Consider the following 20071-nt stretch of genomic DNA (forward strand, 5'->3'; position numbering starts at 1 on the left):
TAGAGTTCAGCCTGTCAATTTTTTTCCCCTTTTGGCTTCACTTCAATGATCATAATGGAGAGAATGATCTTTCAGTGAAACTTCTGAATGGCACGCCTTGTCAATGAATGGTCTCTGCGGAAATACAGTCTCCTTCAGACATCGGAACCTGATACCATTTCAAGTTGAGGGGCTGGCTTCCTGTGAAGCATTTTCAAGGAATCAGGTGTTTCTTTTGGAGTTATTACTTGTATTTTCTACTCAGGAGGTAAAAGGACAATAATGAGTTCAAGTGTATAAAATGTATCCTTAGGTTCAGCTGTCCTAGGGGTTAGTACTTGAGGACAGAAAGTAACACAATGTTTTCTTTGATAAGTGCCACTCCAGAGAGGACACTAGAATAGTACCAAATGCAGTTGCTTGCTTTATAGAAGATTATTTGCTTCTTTCCTTCCTTCCATCCTTCCTTCCATTCTTTTTCTTTCTTTCCCTTTCTTTCTTTCTTTCTTTCTTTCTTTCTTTCTCTCTCTCCCTTCCTTCCTTCCTTTTTTTTTTTTTTTTCAGACCGAGTTTCACTCTTGTTGCCCAGGATGGAGTGCAATGGCATGATCTTGGATCACTGCAACCTCCACCTCCTGGGTTCAAGTGATTCTCCTGCCTCAGCCTCCTGAGTAGCTGGAAATACAGGTGTGTGCCACCACACCTGGCTAATTTTTCGTATTTTTAGTAGAGATGGGATTTCAGCATGTTGGCCAGGCTGGTCTCGAACTCCTGACCTCAGATGATTCATCTGCTTCAACCTCCCAAAGTGCTGGCATTACAGGCATGAGCCACTATGCCCAACTAAGATGATTTGGTCTTGTTGGGCCTAATCTTGTGATGAGAAGGGATTGTGGGACCTGCTTTGAAATCTTCAAGGTCATTTGTGTGTCTCGTAAGGCCAGATATTCCAAACATGGTTGTGCTTTGGAATCATTTAAGATTTATTTTATTTTTATTTCTTTTGAGAGGGAGTTTCTTTCTTGTTGCCCAGCCTGGAGTGCAATGGCGCAATCTCGGCTCACTGCAACCTCTGCCTCCCGGTTCAAACGATTCTCTTGCCTCAGCCTCCTGAGTAGCTGGGATTACAGGCATGCGCCACCATGCCCGGCTAATTTTTGTATTTTTAGTAGAGAGGGGGTTTCTCCATGTTAGTCAGGCTGGTCTCGAACTCCCGACATCAAGTAATCTGCCTGCCTTGGCCTCCCAAAGTGCTGGGATTACAGGCATGAGTCACTGTGTCTGGCCAAGTTTTTTTTTTTTTTGACGTAAATTATTTAGGTCCCACCCCTGACATACTCTGAAACTGGGAGTGGGGGAGTCTGAGGAATTCATGTGTATATTTAAAATGTGCCTCATGTCGATTCTGCTGTAATCAGTTTCTCACATTTGGGAACTGTGCTGGTTGTCTTCTATTTGCTCCTGGATCCTCTCCTCTCCTCTCTTTGCTCCAGGACGCCGACTACATTGAGGAACTCTCTTCCCCTCTGGCTTCTTGGATTTGATCAGTGGGAACCCTCAACAGGAGATCAGAGGGTGGGAAGATGATGCAGTCACGGTACACATCTCCTGGCTCTCCCCACACTCCCCGTGGTGTCTTCATGTCTGTGGGCTGGTTAAACGGGAGAGTTCCCTGATCCCCCTCCCAGGAGACCTGTTCCGTTGCCTCAAACCCCTTGCAGGAGGGGGAGCACTCAGATGGGCAGGTGCAGAGGCTGGGGTGGGTGCTTTGGGCTCTGGCCCCATGGTAGTGTCTTGGGGTGGGTGCCTGCAACCCCAATGTTACAATATTCTCTTAGCCTTGCCATCCGCAGATGGCTTTAAGTGTTAAACAGCTCAATGGACCCTCTGCCATTGTGACACAGGGCCAGTGTGACAGCTTTCTGTATCCTGAGCTCTCTTGCCCAGCATCCTGGAAGCATCGGGTCACACATAGGCTTGAAGGATGAATGTGAGGTTTTAATGCATGGTGGAGGTGGCTCTCGGCAGGATGGATAGGGAGCTGGAAGGAGGGGAGATGGAGTGGGAAGATGATCTTCCCTTGGAGTGGGCTGTCCAGCAGCCAGACTCCTCTCTGACCGCCCTGGCTGAATTCCTCTCGAGTTCTCTCTGCTGCGCTGTTCCACATTGTCTGCTTGTCTCGTCTCCTCCTCTGCTGGTCTGAGCTGGAGCCTGGGGTTCAGGGTTTATATGGGTATAGGATAGGGGGTGTGGCATACCAAAAGACCACTTTTTGGGTGCAAAAACAGGAATGCCTGTTCTCATTTAGGGCCACAAGTGTCCAGGCTTGTGGATGGGGCCTTTGTTGGGGAACCGCCCTCTTCTAGCATTTCCCTGTCTCCTGTCCATATCGCTGGCAGTAGCCTTTTACCTGAAGCCACTGCTTCTTTCAAGCCAGAGCTGTCTTCTTTACTCTTTTCTTCCATTTTCTGATAGCCACTCCCTTTTCTTTGCCTTTTGAGCCTGGGTGGGAGCACAGGTCCATCAGCAGCCCAAAGGGGCTCACAGGTCAGCCTTCAGGGGCAGGGAGGGGCAGGGAGCCGCTGTGGAGGGGCAATCAGGAGATCGGGCCCATATTCATAAAAAGCTACTTTCATTCATTTTTGAAACTTGTTCAAGATCTATAGCTAAAGTAGTAGCTGAACTGGGCCAAATGCGTCTCCTACCCATCTCTCCGAAGCTGGAGTCTGCTTCTTGTCTTGCTAAGCCCACTGAGATTGGGGCGGGGGCGGGGAGGGGGCGGTGGTGAAGTGTCCCTCCTCTCAGGCCTGAGAAAATGACAGGACCATGAGGAAATCTGATTTTTCTGCAGGTATGGGAATGGGAGAGGAAAGCATGAAGCCATTTCCCTTTCTTAGAGTGGGTTCTGGATACTTCCTTTATCCTTAAGGAAACTCTTTTACATGAACTGAGTCTTTGCTTCTCAGAAAAATATCCAAATCATGTCTCATCCTCCTTCTATCTGACATTTGCAGGCTCTGCACTGGTTTGTTGGCAGTTCCCCCTAATTCCACAGAGGCCTTGGTAACACGCAGCCTTCTCTGTGCAGTGCGTGGTTAGTAGTAAATCTTGAGCCATTCAGCGCAGCGTTCCTCCTGGGGTCCAATCAACTCACGCCACCTTTCAGGGGAAAATCACCCAGACACGTGTGACTGGTGTTAAATTAATTTGCGGCGAGTCCTGGCTAATGCATTTCAAATGATTTAGCTCTGGTTGCTTCACTGAACATGTTCTCCAGTTTGGGTTTCTGTGAATAATAAGAGAAACGGATGTTTTAAAAATGTGGTCCTATATTTAGGGACCTGCCTATGTTGATTAGCAGCCAAGTAATTTGGAGCTAGAAAATTTAGGAGGGTCATTCACATTCCTGCCGCCACCTTAAATCTCAGTTTTACTGAGAAGTAAAGGTCTTTTACCTTATGTTGACTTAGTGTTTCTGAAGAGGGAACATTGCTTATTTTGTTGCTAAGTAAAACTCAAAGTTTTCAGTTTCAGATAGAGTATTAAATAAAAAATAAAACTTAATTTCTATATCATTTTCTCTTTTTTACATTTGGTGTGAAACTTTCCTAAGGAAAGAAGTTCAGGTTCCTAATCCACCTTGAATAGGCAATTTTACTAAGAAGGCCACAAAGACAGGTAAAAATAAACTTTTTTTCAGTTAGGTTTTGACCAGCCTACGAAAACAACTTAATAACAATTGCCCCAGGAAAGAAAACTAGCACAGTTTTCATTGTTTAATAGTCTGTAGGTAAGCCTTTAAAGTTTAACAAGAGACACTTGCTTTTTAATGTTTTCTTTTTTAAGCATAGGAACTCAACTTGATCTTTCATTCTTCTAGGAATTCTGTTTGCCCAGGAGCTGGGGCCAATCCTCATTCTGACATGGTAGGAGCTTTATTTGTCACCTTCTTTGACAGTGAAAAGGACTAGATGAGAGGGTGAGCCCTGAATGTGAGCTCCAAGGGATGCGCAAGGTAATTCACTGAGATGTGGAAGAAAATATTGTACCATCTCTACAAAAAGTGCAAAAATTAGCCAGGTGTGGTGGTGCACACCTGCGGTCCCAGCTACTTAGGAGGCTGAGGCGGGAGGATCGCTTGAGCCTGGGATGTTGGGGCTGCAGTGAGCCAAGATCATGCCACTGCACTCCAGCCTGAGTGACAGAGTAAGACCCTGTTTCCAAAAAAAAAAAAAAAAAAAAGGAACTATTGTAAGTTCTGTTTATGTTTATTTTCCCTAAAAAGAAAGACACTAACCTCTACAGTCTGCTAATGTATAACGCATGGACAGGCACTGGCACCTTCATGTGGAGTGAATAGTGGTCACATTTCTTGTTAGGGAAGGGGAGTGTCCTGAGAAAAACCAAATTCCTCAAGAGGTTGAGGGTGCCACCTTTCCCTTATTGCACATTGCAATGGTGGATGGCAGTTTATACGTGTCAGGCAAAGTGGATTTATGGATGATGTTGTCTGGTCTTAACTCAGCAAGTCACTGCAAAATGGACACGTGGTTTAAGATGATGTCAGCAAAGAGAGGGTGGGTTGAATGTAATGATAAGGCAAGCAGGAGTAAACAAGAAAAGGCCGCAGTGACAGTTTTGCTTTCAGAACTATCTCCTTTTCAGTGAAGTTGCTCAGTAGATGTATAAACACAAATTTACAGCCACAATCATTAATGACACCCCTTACCTAACTGTGTTACATCTTGAGATACTGGCTAGCAAGAGTTGAAGCCATTATGCTTTGAAAAAGACAATAAAAATGTCTGCAATCTTTTTTTAACTGACCTAAAATCATGTACTATTCAGTGCAGTATCTCTCAAAATGTTAATTAGCGTAATGGAAAGTGCTTAAATGCCTCTTTTGAGGTTTCTTGGTAGTGAAAAATAAAAAGGTGCATACGACCACGGGAAATACTCGTTCTTCCTACTGCAATAAATACAGCTGAAATAATGCATGAAGAAATATAGTGACGAGGCTTTTAATATACTGACAAGTCCTAAATTGTATTTCCATTCCAAATGCCTCCCCTGTAATGCCTGACTCTTTCAAGCGACTGGCTTCTTGACACCTTCCCGGGATCTCTAGTCTTCTGCAGCTTCACGCATCCAAACTGAGCTCTTGATCATTGCTGCTTGTCTCTCCCTCAGTCTCCTCCTCCACAAGTGGCTCCTGCCTTCCTCAAGTGTTTACGTTAAAAACCATGTGTGTCCTATCTCTTTCTCTCTTATCCTGTATCCAAAGCGTCAGCTAATTTCATGGGTTCTATGTCAAAATATGTCCAAATCTTTCGATGTCCGACTCTCTCACCACTAGCATTTCAGTCCATCTCTCATCTGGACAATTGAAATGGGTCCCCTGTTCCTGTCCTGCCATGTTGCAGTCTTTTCTCCACAGTAGGCTGGAGAAATCTTCTTAAACCTAAGTCAGACCGTGTTGTGCTCTTCTGAGTCCCCTACCCTGGCTTCCTGTCTTGCTCAGGATGAAATCCATCATCCTCACCCTAGCCCTCAAGGCCCTACATGACCTCTCCCAGGCTGCCCTCTGTCCTCTGGTCCTCCCACTTCCCCATCCCTCTCTGCTTCCAGGCACACTGGCTTCCCGTGGGTCAGTCCCACCCAGGAAACTCCTGCCTGGGGGTCCTTCCCCTGCTGCTGCTCCCTCTGCTGGATACAGATAATTTACAGCTTACCCCTCCACATATTCAGGCCTTTGCTCAGACCTCACCTCCTTAGAGAGGCCTTCTTCGTCATCTGAAATGGCTCACCTTATCACTCCCTGTCCCAAGAACCAGTTGAACTTTTCTTTGGAGGACTTACCCCTGATACACGTTAGATTTTTTTAAAAATTTGCTCATTGTCTGTTGTCCCTCATAGGAACATAGCTCCATGAAAACTTAATTTTGTTCATTACTTCCTCAGCACCTGTTAACAGTGACTAGCTCATACAAAATACTCAAAATATCCTTTTTGAATGATTGAATGAAAATACCTTTAGCCAGCAAATATTGCTGATGGATGCAGAGAAAACTTTAAAGAAACAAATATGGAAACAAATCAAGTAGTGCTTGCTTTACAGCTGGATGAAGTACAAATGTAGCTTCTGCTTAGATAATAAAACATAACAAGTGCTGTTATTTGGTGAACCAGTTATAGAAAATATGCCAGAAAAGATGAGTTCTCAATTGTAAATAACTTCTCTACAAGAAACAATGTTCTCATGGAACAATTGTTTAAAATGACATTTGATGGAGTGGTAGCTTTCACTGGAATTAAAAGAGGATGCTGGATAGGAGTATGGAGAGCATCACTTGGGAAATTGATTCACTGGGTAGTAACTCACAGGCAAACTATTGTTGCAGAGCAGTTGAAGTCAGAAGTGCAGAATGAGTTACAGGAGATCACAGATGCAATTAATCTCATTTTAAAAAATGAGAGAGCTGGCTGGATATGATGGCTCATGCCGGTAATCCCAGCACTTTGGGAGGCCAGGGCAGAGGATCGCTTGAGCTCAGCAGTTCGAGACCAGCCTGGGCAACACAGCAAAATCTCATCTCTACTTAAATTCACAATAGATACGCTGTTATTATGCAAAAAATACTTTAAAAACAGGTAGGACTGAAAGGATATCAAATATTTTTTACTTTACTCATTCCATCGAATAAATATATTATTCCTCACCAATAAATAAATAAATTAAATAAATTAAATAAATTAACTGGAAGTGGTGGTTCACAGCTGTAGTCCCAGCTACCTTGGGGGCTGCGGCGGGAAGATCACTTGAGTCCAGTAAGTCGAGGCTGCAGTGAATCATGATTGTGCCATTGCACTCCAGCCTGGGTGACAGAGTGAGACCCAGTCCCAAGCAACAGCAACAATAACAACAACAAAACCAGTGAGAGAGGCACGTAAAATGAGAGGATCTTTGAAATAATTTGCACCAAGATAAAGAATGATCATGAAGACCTCTTGTTTGCAGTCATCTGTTTTTACAAAAAGACAAGTGTTCTAAATTTGCTGACCTTTTCTTATGGTGCCAAGTGGCTGTTAACAGTCTCTTATTTAGGAGCCACTTTGAAGAGAAAAATAAGGCACATTACTTTTTTTCTTTCCTAGTAAAGATGGTGTTTTAACAATGAGTGAGGGAGTTAGGGTTTTTTTGGAAGAAACTTATTTAATAACAAGAATGTTTTGAAAATGGATGCTTAGAAACATTTCCACCATTCTATGCATTTATTGCCCAAATGATATAAGAAGTTAACCTATAAAAATTTTCATATCTTTATAGTGAAGAAAGTTGGAAAGATAAATTTCTAATCTGTTTTAAAATCTTCTAAAAAAACAGTTTCACTGGGTTTTGACCCATTTGTCAAAAATCTTCTGATGATTATTTAAAAAATGGAGATAATTTGCATATCATAAAATCCCCTTTTTGACACATGCACACGCATGTTTATAGCAGTAGAGTTTGCAATTGCAAAGATAGGAAACCAACCTAAGTGCCCATCAACCAAGCGGATGAAGAAAATGTGGTATATATACACCATGGAATACTACTCAGCCATACCAAGGAATGAAATAATGTCTTCTGTAGCAACTTGGATGGAGTTGGAGGCCATTATTCTGCCATTATTCTAAGTGAAGTAACTCAGGAAGGGAAAACCAAATATTGTATGTTCTCACTTATAAGTGAGGATGCAAAGGCATAAGAATGACATAATGGACTTTGGAAACTCACAGGGGAAGGCTGGGAGGAGAGTGAGGGATAAAAGACTACATATTGGGTTCACTCCTTGGGTGATGGGTGCACCAAAATCAAAGAAATCACCACTAAAGAACTTATCCGTGTAACCAAACACCACTTGTACCCCAAAAACTATTGAAATAAAAATAAAAATTAAAAGTATCCCCCCTTTTAAACTGTACAACTTAGTGGTTTTTAGTCTATTCACCACCACCACTGTCTAATTCCAGAATGTCTTCAACATCTCAATCAATGAGTATTGAAGAATAACCATTGACAAGAGGAAAGATAGAAATTTAGTGTGGAAATTTCAGCAAAAACCTTTGCATTGCTTGAGGATGGGACTTTATATTGAGTATTGTGACTTAGAAATTGCAGTCAGTAATGTACTTTTCCTTTTAAATCTACAGATCTCTGTGAGGTACACTTTTCAGTGATAACAGACAGCCATTAAATCAAAAAATCCAGGGAAATTGAACTTAGAAGCTGACTTTTGGTTCACTGGGTTAAATTAAGATTTTAAGAGATAACCACAGTTAATTACACTGTGTTCATTACAAATGTTACTACTGACAATTAATTTTTGTGAAAACAAAAGATTTTTGTATTAATGAATAAGATAACAATCTAAAACTGTTATTTCATCTTTGTTTATCCTGTTAAAATTTTATTTTTGAGCATGCTTTATAATGTGTATAACTATGATAATATTAATAGGAAAAACATCCAAATTTTAAATTAAGAAATATACTGGCTGGGCGCGGTGGCTCACGCCTGTAATTCCAGCACTTTGGGAGGCCAAGGCAGGTGGATCACGAGGTCAGGAGATCGAGACCATCCTGGCTAACACAGTGAAACCCCGTCTCTACTAAAAAATACAAAAAATTAGCTGGGTGTGGTGGTGGGAGCCTGTAGTCCCAGCTACTCGGGAGGCTGAGGCAGGAGAATGGCATGAACCCGGGAGGCGGGGCTTGCAGTGAGCAGAGATCGTGCCACTGCACTCTAGCCTGGGTGACAGAGCAAGACTCTGTCTCAAAAAAAAAAAAAATATATATATATATATCTATATATAGATATATATAGATATATATATACCTGTAGGAATCTGTGCTCAAAATGTTGTGGTTTTTTTTTTTTTTCCACAAAAGCATTTTTATTTGAGGCAAAGAGAAGTCTTGCTGAAAGGATTACAGTTCCAAGCATCAAAACTCAACTATTAGTGGCACTATTTTGACTTTGTACATTTTGCTTTTCCTTGGTCAGAAAAGGGTATTCAAGTTGTACTTTCCCCAGCTGGGCAAAAATAAGGGCAAAGAAAACTGGAAGAGAGTTGTACTCTGTGAGTACTGCTCTCCAAACCCAACGTCAAGCTAGGAAAGCGCTCAATGGTCTGTCTCCAGGTTGCTGTTCCACCTCTGAGTGACACAGGCCATATATATTTGCAAGAAAAGATGAGGCAGGGAAAACAGGTGTAGGTCACTTGTGGACAAACAAGCATCCACAGCCTCAAAACTCTTTAGGGAAGAGGTAATCCTTGTGGGATGCTCAGCTCACCAAGGCACAGACCCTCCAGTTTCTGCTGTAGTTGAGTAAGGTGGTCATATCCTGGCTGCCCAGTTCAAAGTCAAAGACCTTGAAGTTCCCAGCAATGCGTTTTGGTGTCACAGACTAGGGAATCACCACCAAGCTCCTCTGCATGGGGAACCGGATCAGAATCTGGGCTGTAGTTTTATTCTGGTTGGCTGTGATTGCTTCGATCCTGGGATCTTCCAGTAGGGAAGGGTCCTTGGGTTTGGCCCAGGGCTTGTCAGGAGAGCCAAGGCAGCTACAGGCAGTCACTGTGATACCTTTGGACCAGAAGTACTGGATAAACTTCTCCTGAGTTAGGTACGGGTGACACTGAATCTGGTTAACTGCCAGCTTACACTTTGAGCCAGGCTTGTTTAAGATCCTCTCGACCTGCAGATGGTTGAAGGTGGAGGTGCCAATAGCTTTCGCCAGCTCTTCCATGGCTGCCCATGTGTCCACATGTCAGTGTCACTGGGAACCATGTTGCCTGATTCATCCAATGGGAAAAATTCCTTCCCAGGCTTAAAGCCAGTTGGCCAGTGAATAAGATACAAGGCCATGTAGTCCAGCTTTAGGTTGCAGAATATCTTCTGGGAGACTCCTTTCACCAGCCCCTTCTCCTGGTATGTGCACCACAGCTTGTGACGATGAGGAGGTCCTCACGCTTCACCACCTGCTCCCTGAGCTTCTCCTGGGCCACTTGCACCTCATGCTTGTTCTGGTGTAGGTGCAGTCAGTGTGGTGGTACCCAATGTCAATTGCCACTTTCATAGCCTCGGCGACCTGGCCTGGAGGGGACTTCCAGGTGCCCAGCCTCAGGATGGGCATTTTGGCTGTGTTGTTGAGCTTGAGGTGGCTGGCCATGGCTGCTGAGCTTCCCAGACCCCCGCCTGGAACCATGCCCAAAATGTTTCAACCGTAAAATGTATTATGAAAAGATTTTATAGCCCACTGATTGTAGACTACCTTTGCTCATATGTAATTCCCTGATGCCGTGTTTGAAATACTCCGAGTCGATCCATTGCAGAGAGGGTCTGAAGCACATTCAGTGTCCAGGTTTTACCCAGAGAGCTCGGGGCATTTTTAGCTGGCAGAAGCTCTGGTATAAATGGCAAGGCAGATTCAGATGCATCTAAACTTTATTACGTGCACAACACATGCCAGCCATAATGCAAAGTACTCTCACTCAACTTATTTCATGATTACCATAAACTGTGCTGTGGAGAACGTGAACTCGCTTTACAGATGAGGAGTCTCTGAGTCTGAGGGGTAAAGTGATTTCCCTAGGGCTGCATAGATAGTATGAATGATTCAAATCCAGGACTTCTGATTCCCCCTTCCCCTCCATACAACAGGCAATATTAAGGGTGCAGAGTTGAGGCTCATATCCTAGCTCTGGCACTTAATGAGTGACCTTAGGCAAGTTACTTAACTTGGTGCCTCAGTTTCTATCTGTAAAATAGGGCCAAAAGTAATAGTACTCTCTTTTAGGATTGTGAGGAGTTTAATGCGTAAAGAGCTTATGCTAGTGCCTGACACATAGGAAAAAGCACTCAAGAAATATTGGCTACTGTTATCATGATACCTGTTTCCCCTAACTTTTGTTGTCTAATTAGATTACAGTCCTTTTGTGTGCAAGGGATGGTATCTGATTTCTTCTCTCCTCTGCTACTTCCTTTTCCTCCCTTTCCTTCTTTATCTCCACCCCCAAGCATAGTGCCTTGCTCAGAGACAATGCTCAGGCGCTTATTAATAATGATACAGTTCAGGCCGGGCGCGGTGGCTCACACCTGTAATCCCACACATTGGGAGGCCGAGGTGGATAGATTGCCTGAGCTCAGGAGTTCATAGACCAGCCTGAGCAACACAGTGAAACCCCGTCTCTACTAAAATACAAAAAATTATCTGGGCATGGTGGCACGTGCCTGTGGTCCCAGCTACTTGGGAGGCTGAGGCATGAGAATTTCTTAAACCTGGCAAGTGGAGGTTGCAGTGAGCTGAGATCGTGCCACTGCACTCCAGCCTGAGAAATAGAGTGAGATTCCATCTCAAAAAAGAAGAAAAAAAGTAATAATGATAGAGTTCACCTAAAGTTTTCAATCAATCAATATATATTGACTACCTTGTGGGTGAAGCCTTCCTGCCACAGCTCTAAAGTCCTTCATTTCCTGTCTTATTTAATTTAGTCCTCACCACAACCTAAAATTGGAAAAACTATCACACCCATTTAATCACCAAGAAACTGAGGCTTAGTAGAGGTCACACAGCTAGCTGGGGTTGGCAATAGGATTCCAGCATAGGCATCTTGACTTAGATTCTGTGTCTTTTCAACTACCTCTGCAATGGGGTCCAGGTGTGGAGGTGCACACTCCTCTGACCTGGTCACCTGGAAAGTTTGTCCTTCCTTAGTGTAATGCAAGTCCAATCTCAGACCCATTTTTCAAAGTCCTGACCATACTATAACTTATCAAGGAAACTGAGCAAATGGGACCCTTGTTAGTTCTTGAAGAAATGTTTTAATCAATTTATTTGGCACTATTCAGAGATCATACGCTATTTGGTAAGCATTTCATTATCATTAGGAGCAACTAATTGACAATTAATTTACAGGATTACACACTTAACTAATCTGGTAATTTTTAATTTCGGTTAAATTGAAATACACAGATGTGCATAAATCATGATTAGAGTTGTCCTAATAAACAAAGCCTTCAAGTTTGCTGCTATTGGTCGAAATGAAGTGGAGACCCACCTGCCTCTTAATTTGGAAGTGTCCAATTCACTTCCATGGCTCCTGCCCTGCTGGGGACTCAAGGCCAGTTATCATCTCAGGATGGGGGAGTGTGGAGGGGCTAGTGGAGGGGGGCAGAGACGCCCCTAGTCACTTCTTTTGTCTTTTCTCAAAATAAAAGACCATTTTTTAGAGACTGAATGTCTTTTTCATGGGCTGTCTTTTGATAGAGCCTCATTCTTGGATCAAGCAAACAAATTACCTAATATTGGGAGAATGTCAGAGCTTTAGGGCAATTTACAGCGGCTCCTGGATTCAGAAGGAAAAGTTTCGTAAGGTCTTTCCTGACTTCACCAAGAGATTTATTCTTCACCAAGATTTATTCTCCTGATTACCTCTGGAATTTGGGAGTGCCAACTGCCCTACTTTCTGGCACCTTCCACGTCCATTGTTTCTTCTGATATTCCTGCAAATGTGAGTGACTCTTCTATCTTATAACAACCGCTCACCTTGACCACGCTCCTGAGAGCTGCCATTCTATTTTTCTGCTTCCTTCCACTCTCAGACTCTTCCAACAGCTGGTCTTTATTTGTTGCTTGATAGACTCACCAGCATCCTCTCTTGCCCTTTGCTGACTCTTGCTTCCTCAGAAGGCAAGAGCTATCAGCCAGTCCTAAGAGCAGCTTGGCCCAAGAGACCTTGCTGTACTTGGGCTGCCCTTCCGGCTCCAGAGTAGAGCTACCCTCTGCCCTAGGTAGCAAAAATGACCTATGTTTTCAATTGCATCCTGCAATTTGGAGATGACAGGCATCCTGTCAATTTGCCACACCCACCCATCTTCCCATCCCCTTTTCCACAAATGAGAGAAGAGCCAGAACATAGAGCCCGTATCCACCTCTGACTCCTGCACCAAAAGCTACAGTTTCTGTAATTTTTCTAGGGAAGGGCAGGGAGCCCTGCACTCTGGAATGGGCCCTCCTGCTTGTTGAATTTCCCCTTGTGATTCATCATCAGACAGTTGTGGGCGGGAGAAGCCTGGAGAGCCTCGATGCAGGCTTGCCCTTTCCTTTATCTCTGTTCTATCTGTCTGTTCAGATGACAAACCTGTGAGGCATGTCTACCTCCCTGCTCTGTGTAGCACCCAATTGCAGATGCTCACAGAACGTGGTTGATTGATGATGGTGTTAATCTCGGTAATAACAGGCATTTTGGGCATGATCTCAAGGAAGCTTCTCAGTACTCAGTTACAGATGCGTGCCCTACAGAGGAGGAAGAAACCCAGCTAATGGGCAACTGCTGAGGTTGGGACCAGATTGGCCCAGTTTAAGATGCTCCTCCCTTTGAAAACAAAAAGGAAATAAATCAAGCAAGCAAACAAACAAGCCCTTATAGAAGCTGTAGTTTCAAGCCTTTTTAACAGAAGCACCAACTGTGTGTCAGCTGCAAGAGATTTTGAGTCAAAAGTAATTTTGTACGAGGGAGTCAAAACAATGAGCATTTATTGAGAGGTTACTGTCAGCTTCTTTAGAATGTTATGTCAACTTAGATATAATTTCTCCACTTTGGAGAGGAGGAAACTGAGCTTTTGACAGGTGGGGTGACTTGCTCAAGTCATAAACTACTATGGACTGAATGTTTGTGTCCTTCTAAAATTTATATGTTGAGCTCTAACTCTCAATGTGATAAATGTGAAGGTGGAGTCTTTAGGAGGTGATTAGGTTTTAGATGAGGTCGTGAGGGGCCCTCATCATGGGATTAGTGTCTTTATAAGAAGTGGAAGAGAAACCAGAACTCTGTCTCCCCACCATGAGAGACACAGTGAGAAGCCATCATCTGCAAGTTAGGAAGTAAGCCCAGAAGTGCTGACATCTTGATCTTGGACTTCCCAGTCCCCGGAGCTGTGAGAAATACATTTCTGTAGTTTAAGCCACCCAGTCTGTGACATTTTGATATAGCAGCTGAGATGATGAAGACATAAAATAAGTAACTGTTTCTTGGCTTCCGGCTTTGCACATGGGTCTGCTGATGTACAATGGCCATGACCTTGTTCTCTGTAGCCTCATTTATTTTTTTTTCTTCAACTTTTATTTTAAGTTCTGAAGTATATGTGCAGGATGTGCAGATTTGTTACATGGTTTGCTGCACAGATCAACCCATCACCCAGGAATTAAGCCCAGCATCCATGAACTATTCTTCCTGGTGCTTTCCCCAGCCCGATTCCCCCCTACCCTGACAGGCCCCAATGTGTGTTGTTCCCCTGCCAGTGTCCATGTGTTCTCATCATTCAGCTTCCACTTATAAGTGAGAACATGTGGTGTTTGGTTTTCTGTTCCTGTGTTAGTTTGCTGAGGATAACAACTTCCAGCTTCTTTCAGGTCCCTGCAAAGGACATGATCTCATTCTTTTTAATGGCTGCATAGTTTTTTTCACAGCCTCATTTTTTTCGTATCAGTACCCTTCCTTTGGGTTCAGTAAAAGGAGCTCTTTTTATACCAATGTTTCAGGACAATTTGTGTGTCCATCTGGGCCTTCTTTATTTCCTTTAGCACTCTCCTTGCAGAATGGGGTGGAAAGGGTCTTTAATCAGATCAGACGGTGAGTCTCTGTCATGCTGTGAGAGCCATCACTATCAGCCAGAGATACAGTGGTGCTGACCATGTTCCACTGTGAGACCCAGAAGGATCTGGGCTGCCCCTCTACCTGGAGCCAGGCCTCTAGAGAGAAAAAAGCAAAGGACTGTGGCAGAAGGGAGGAGGAAGGGAGATCACAAAGAGAAGGGCCTCCTGGATGCCCCACCAAGGAGGACTCTGTGGGACCGATTGGGGAGGCAGTTGGAAAAAAATAATTTGCACCGTGGGTCCAGACCAGTTTTCATGGTCATCTACTAGCAAGACTTCCTTTCTAGGAGTGGACTGTGCCACCAGCTTCCCCTGATATCATGGATATAACTTTGGGGTCATGCTAGAAAACCACAGAGGGACTTAAATGGGGTGGGATGTATCTTCCTTCAGATACAGCCTTCAGAACAGGGCCAGGGTTGGGTTTTTACTACACTGGAACTAGCCGCCAGACAAACACAAGTGTGGAGAGGCAGAGGGACTAAGAGTAGGCAAAACAACATAGCAGAAATAATAATAAATATGAATGATATAACATGTAGTAGTAATGCAGGCATACCAGGCATACTAGCAGATTTCTTTGTTGATGTGGATCCTTCCAGAGTAGAGCTTGTGCACTGGAGACCTCTCCTATGGGAGGAAGTGGCTCAACTGAACCTGCTGGGGATAGGCCAGGGTGATGGGTTTAGGGACCCCAAGGGTAGGGCTATATCCCAAGAGTGGGGGGGCCTGCATACGTGTCAGTAACTCAGATTTAAGTGAAACAACCATGTAAAGTAGCACAGGACCAGTGCTCACTATGCTTTGAGTTAATGTTAGCTTCTATTATGGGTTGAATTATGTCTCCCCAAAAAGATGCTTTGAAGTCCTACCAGGAGACCTAATTTGGAAATAGGATCATTTCAGATGTAACTAGTTAAGATGAGGTCCAACTACAGTCTAGTGGCCCTCAATCCAATATGACTGGTGTCCTTATAAGAAGAGGATACCAGATACAGACACACTAGGGGAGAATACTATTGGATAAGAGAGGCAGAGATTGAAGCGCTGCAGCATAAGTCAGAGAATAGGATTGCTGATGACCACCAGAAGCTGGGAGAGAGGCAGGGAAGGACCCTCCCCTCTGATGTCAGAGGGAGCGTGGCTCTGCCAGCACCTTGGTTTTGGATTTCTGGCCTCCAGAACTGTGAGATAATACATTTCTGTTGCTTAAGTCAAAAAGTTCATAGTCCTTTGTTACCGAAGCCCTCGGAAATGAATATAGCTGCGTCCCTCTCTGTTGAGTCTCCCTTGCTCAGCCCCAGCGGGCGGCAAGCTTGTACAGCTCCTTTTAGGCCTCCCTGCTTTGGTGACATCCACATTTCCCTTGTGCTGTTCATAGCTCCTCTTCCACAACTTGGTGGATGTGCAGGTGCTTCTATGAGGTGTGTGTGTAAAGGAAAATGGAATTCTGTTTTCAGGCAGTATGGGACTTAACCGCTTTTATAAAAAACTTTTTTTTTTTTTTTTTTTTTTTTGACACAGAGTCTCACTCTGTTGCCTAGGCTGGAGGGCAGTGGCATGATCTCGGCTCACTGCAACCTCTGCTTCCCAGGTTGAAGTGATTCTTCTGGCTCAGCCTCCCGAATAGCTAGGGTTACAAGTGTGCACCACCACACCTGGCTAATTTTATATTTTTATTAGAGATGGGGTTTCACTATGTTGGCCAGCCTGGTCTCAAACTCCTGACCTCAACTGATCCACCTGCCTCGGCCTCACAAAGTGCTGGGATTACAGGCGTGAGCCACCATGCTTGACCAAATAATCCTTTGGAAAAATAGAAAACAAATACTGGTGAGCATGCAGAGAAATTGAAATCCTTCTGTTGGAGGGAATGTAAAATCGTGCAGCTGATCTGGAAAACAGTGTGGGGTTGCCTCAGAAAATGTAAAATGGTATTACCACGATCCAGCTATCCCACTTTTGGGTACATATCCTAAAGAATTCAAAGCAAGATCTCGAAGGTATTATTTGCATACCCATGTTCATTGTGTAGCACTACTTACAATAGCCAAGAGCTGGAAACAACCCAAATATTAATCAACCAATGAATGAATAAATAAAATGTAGTATATATATAATAAAATATTATTCATCCTTTAATAAGAAGGAAGTTCTGTCATGGGTTAAAACGTAGATGAACCTTGATGCCATTATGCTAAATGAAATAAGCTAGTCACAAAAGGACAAATATATTGATTCTACTCATATGCGATATCTAAAGTAGTCAAAATCATAGAAACAGAAAGCAGAAGCGTGGTTGCCAAGGGCTGAGGGGAGTGGAAAGGGGGAATTAGTATTTAATGTGCATAGAGTTTCAGTTTTGAAAGATGAAAAAGTTCTAGAGATGAGTTGCACAACAATGCGACTATACTCACCACTACTGGTACATTTGAAAATGTTTAAATGATAAATTTAATGTTATATATTTGTAACCACGATTTAAAAATTAAAAAAAAATGAACCCTTGGAGAAGTTTCTTTGTAAAATGAAGAAACCTTTGGTAATGTAACTAATCACCTTTTTGGTTTTTCCATAAATATATCTTTGAATTTTTGTATATTGGATTTTCTTCAAGCAAAGCTTGCTTGTAATGTGGGTGTGGGAGATGCAAGTGGGCAGTTATAGTGTCTGTGGATCTGCTGACCCTGGTCTACCATTCCCTTCCCATCACAAAAGCATAGTCATGTGGAACTGGGGCTGTCTGGCTCATAAAAGTCTTCAGATACACAAAAAGGCTGCCATTAAGAGTCTCAAGAGGTGAATAATCTGATAGAATTGAGACCAGAGGAGCTGAGCCTTGTGGTCTTGATGCAGTTTCTACATTGGTATAATAAAAATATATATTTGGCCTTTGTCCCTGGTTCCTGAAAGAGAGCTCCTAAAATCCTTGAAATTTCCTGAGTGATGGGACTATCTTTCTTTATTCATAACGGGCCCTTTGGAACACACCTGAGTTTAAGCTACTGAGATGACTGTTGGAGGTTGGAGTGTGGTTGCCAGAGGAACCCACGTAGAATTAGATTAGAGAGTTGGAACTTTCAGACCCTCCACCTCTGGGAAAGGGAGACAGGCTGGAGACTGAGTTCAGTTATCAATGGTCAATGATTAAATTAACCATATTTATGTAATGAAAACTCCACAAAAACCCTTTAAACAATGGGGCTCAAAGAGCTTCTGGATTGATGAACACTTTGAGATGCTGGGAGGGTGCATGCCCAGAGAGGTATGGAAGCTCCATGCCTCCCCATCCTCAATATCTTGTCCTATGCATCTCTCCTATTCAGCCGTTTCTGAGTTGTATCCTTTATAGTAAAACTGTAATAATGTAAAATATTTTTCCTGAGTTCTGTGAGCTATTCTAGCAAATTACTGGACCCAAGGAGGGAATTGTGGAAACCCCTGATGTGTATAGCTGATCAATCAGAAGTACAGGAGGCTCAGATTTGTGATTGGCATCTGAAGTGAGGTGGGATTGTGGGACTGAGCCCCTAACTTATGGGATCTGATGCTAATGTTATTGAGCAAAAGGGGCTTGATGCCTGATGCGCTAGAAGCCAATACTATGACACTGGGCTTTTGACAAAAGAAACGCTTTATGTTGAAAGTGAACTCCAAGAGATAGACCAGGGTCAGCAGTTCCAGAGACACTATCCCTTCCTGCTCGCAGTCCCACACCCACATTACAAGCCAGTTTTAATGAAGAAAATCCACTTATGGTAAAACCAAGGAGATGATTAATTACATTACCAAAGATATTTTTCATTTGAGTCAAGGAATCTCTCTGTGCTGTCATTAAGGCAGTATTTTTATTAGAAAAAGTTCAAGGGGTGAATTCTGAGATTAGTAGGTGATTGGTGCAAGGAAAGGGGAGGTCTGGAAAGCCCTTGGGCATGCACAGTTATTTCTTCATGTTAACTCCTGAGTTGCATGTGCAAATTCAGGGGGAGTTAGTACAAAACATGTGGTGGAAATTTGGGCTGTGACATCAGCAAGCTTATTCTGTGCAAACTCCAGTTAGCCATCTTGGTTCCAACCAATTTCAGCCAGGTTTTTCTTGATCTCACAAACGGAAAGAGTTTCAGCAGCTTGTTTCTTTTCTTATCTGTTATCTGGCAAACTCAAGAATTTCTGTTAGTTACCGGTTTCTTATTTTTTGGGGCACAGCTTCAGTTTCAGCTTTTCAGCAAGCTATTTTCTTATCTGTTATCCTGTAAGTCCAAGAATTTAACCACTGATTTCTTTAACTCTTTGGGGCATGGTTTTAATTCCCCCTGTTCTATGTAAATTCCTCAGTTGTGAGGGATGAGGGGTGACAACTACTCTAACTTCTTCCTGCTGACTAGGGATACAAGTCTGGGCCTCAGAAATGAAATTGTTTTGCATTAGGTTGAAGATGTTCTCTAATATCTGGTTTAATATTAACATTTTGTATTACTAGTGCATTGGTTTCTTTTTTTTTTTTTTCTGTCGCCCAGGCTGGAGTGCAGTGGCACCATCGGGGCTCACTGCAAGCTCCGCCTTCCAGATTCACGACATTCTCCTGCCTCAGCCTCCTGAGTAGCTGGGACTACAGGCGCCTGCCACCACGCCCGGCTAATTTTTTGTATTTTTAGTAGAGATGGGTTTTCACCATGTTAGCCAGGATGGTCTCGATCTCCTGACCTCATGATCCGCCCATCTCATAGCATTGGAGACAGAATTTGATTACCAGATATCCAACAATAAGTATTAGAAATAGAGAAAGTCCCATTTTTAGTATAACCCTAGAGCATATATTGGATTCAGCGTGAGATCCAGGAAACTAAACCTAAGAACCAGTTGGCACCTGGTTCTTCTCTAGAAATGTGTTGTAATCAGTCAACTTGCTATCTTATTTTTCTACATGTATTTCAACTTCAGGAGATGTGTTCATGTAAATACAACATGATATGTTAGCTACTATCCAAACTTCTCCCTGCTCTGACAATGTGTAGTCTAAGGTTATTCTGTTATCCATTATGATCCTGGCTGAAGAGCCTAAAGATTTTTGTTGGTTGGCTGTGGCTTCAACTGCTTCATTTGCTAAGTTACCTAGAGTGATTGACAGATTTCTAATCATATGTTCACGATTGTCTACTCCCCACCATGGCAAGAGAGTCCTGCCAAACATAAGCCAGAATCCATCTCCTTGGTTTGCAGGTAGGGTTTGTCTAGTCCTGGAAAATAATTTTAAGGAAATAGTCCTGTCTTGAGTAACACTGGCAATATAAATAGTAAAGGAAGTAGTTAGATAACCTAATAGACAAATACCTCTCATGCACCAGCTGTCAGCACATTCATAAGCCCATGGGTGGTCGACACATTGAAAAA

The 20071-nt window shown here is 43.2% G+C and overlaps 1 protein-coding gene and 1 pseudogene across 2 annotated transcripts in view; one reads left to right on the forward strand and one right to left on the reverse strand.

Moving 5' to 3' along the window:
- The window catches only part of CBY2 (chibby family member 2), an 86920-nt gene that overhangs the window by 48702 nt on the left and 18147 nt on the right, over positions 1 to 20071 (forward strand). The window lies entirely within an intron of this gene.
- LOC129463839 (aldo-keto reductase family 1 member B1-like) lies at positions 9269 to 10195 on the reverse strand (annotated as a pseudogene).

Source organism: Symphalangus syndactylus, chromosome 15, assembly GCF_028878055.3.
Source record: "Symphalangus syndactylus isolate Jambi chromosome 15, NHGRI_mSymSyn1-v2.1_pri, whole genome shotgun sequence".
NCBI lineage: Eukaryota > Metazoa > Chordata > Mammalia > Primates > Hylobatidae > Symphalangus > Symphalangus syndactylus.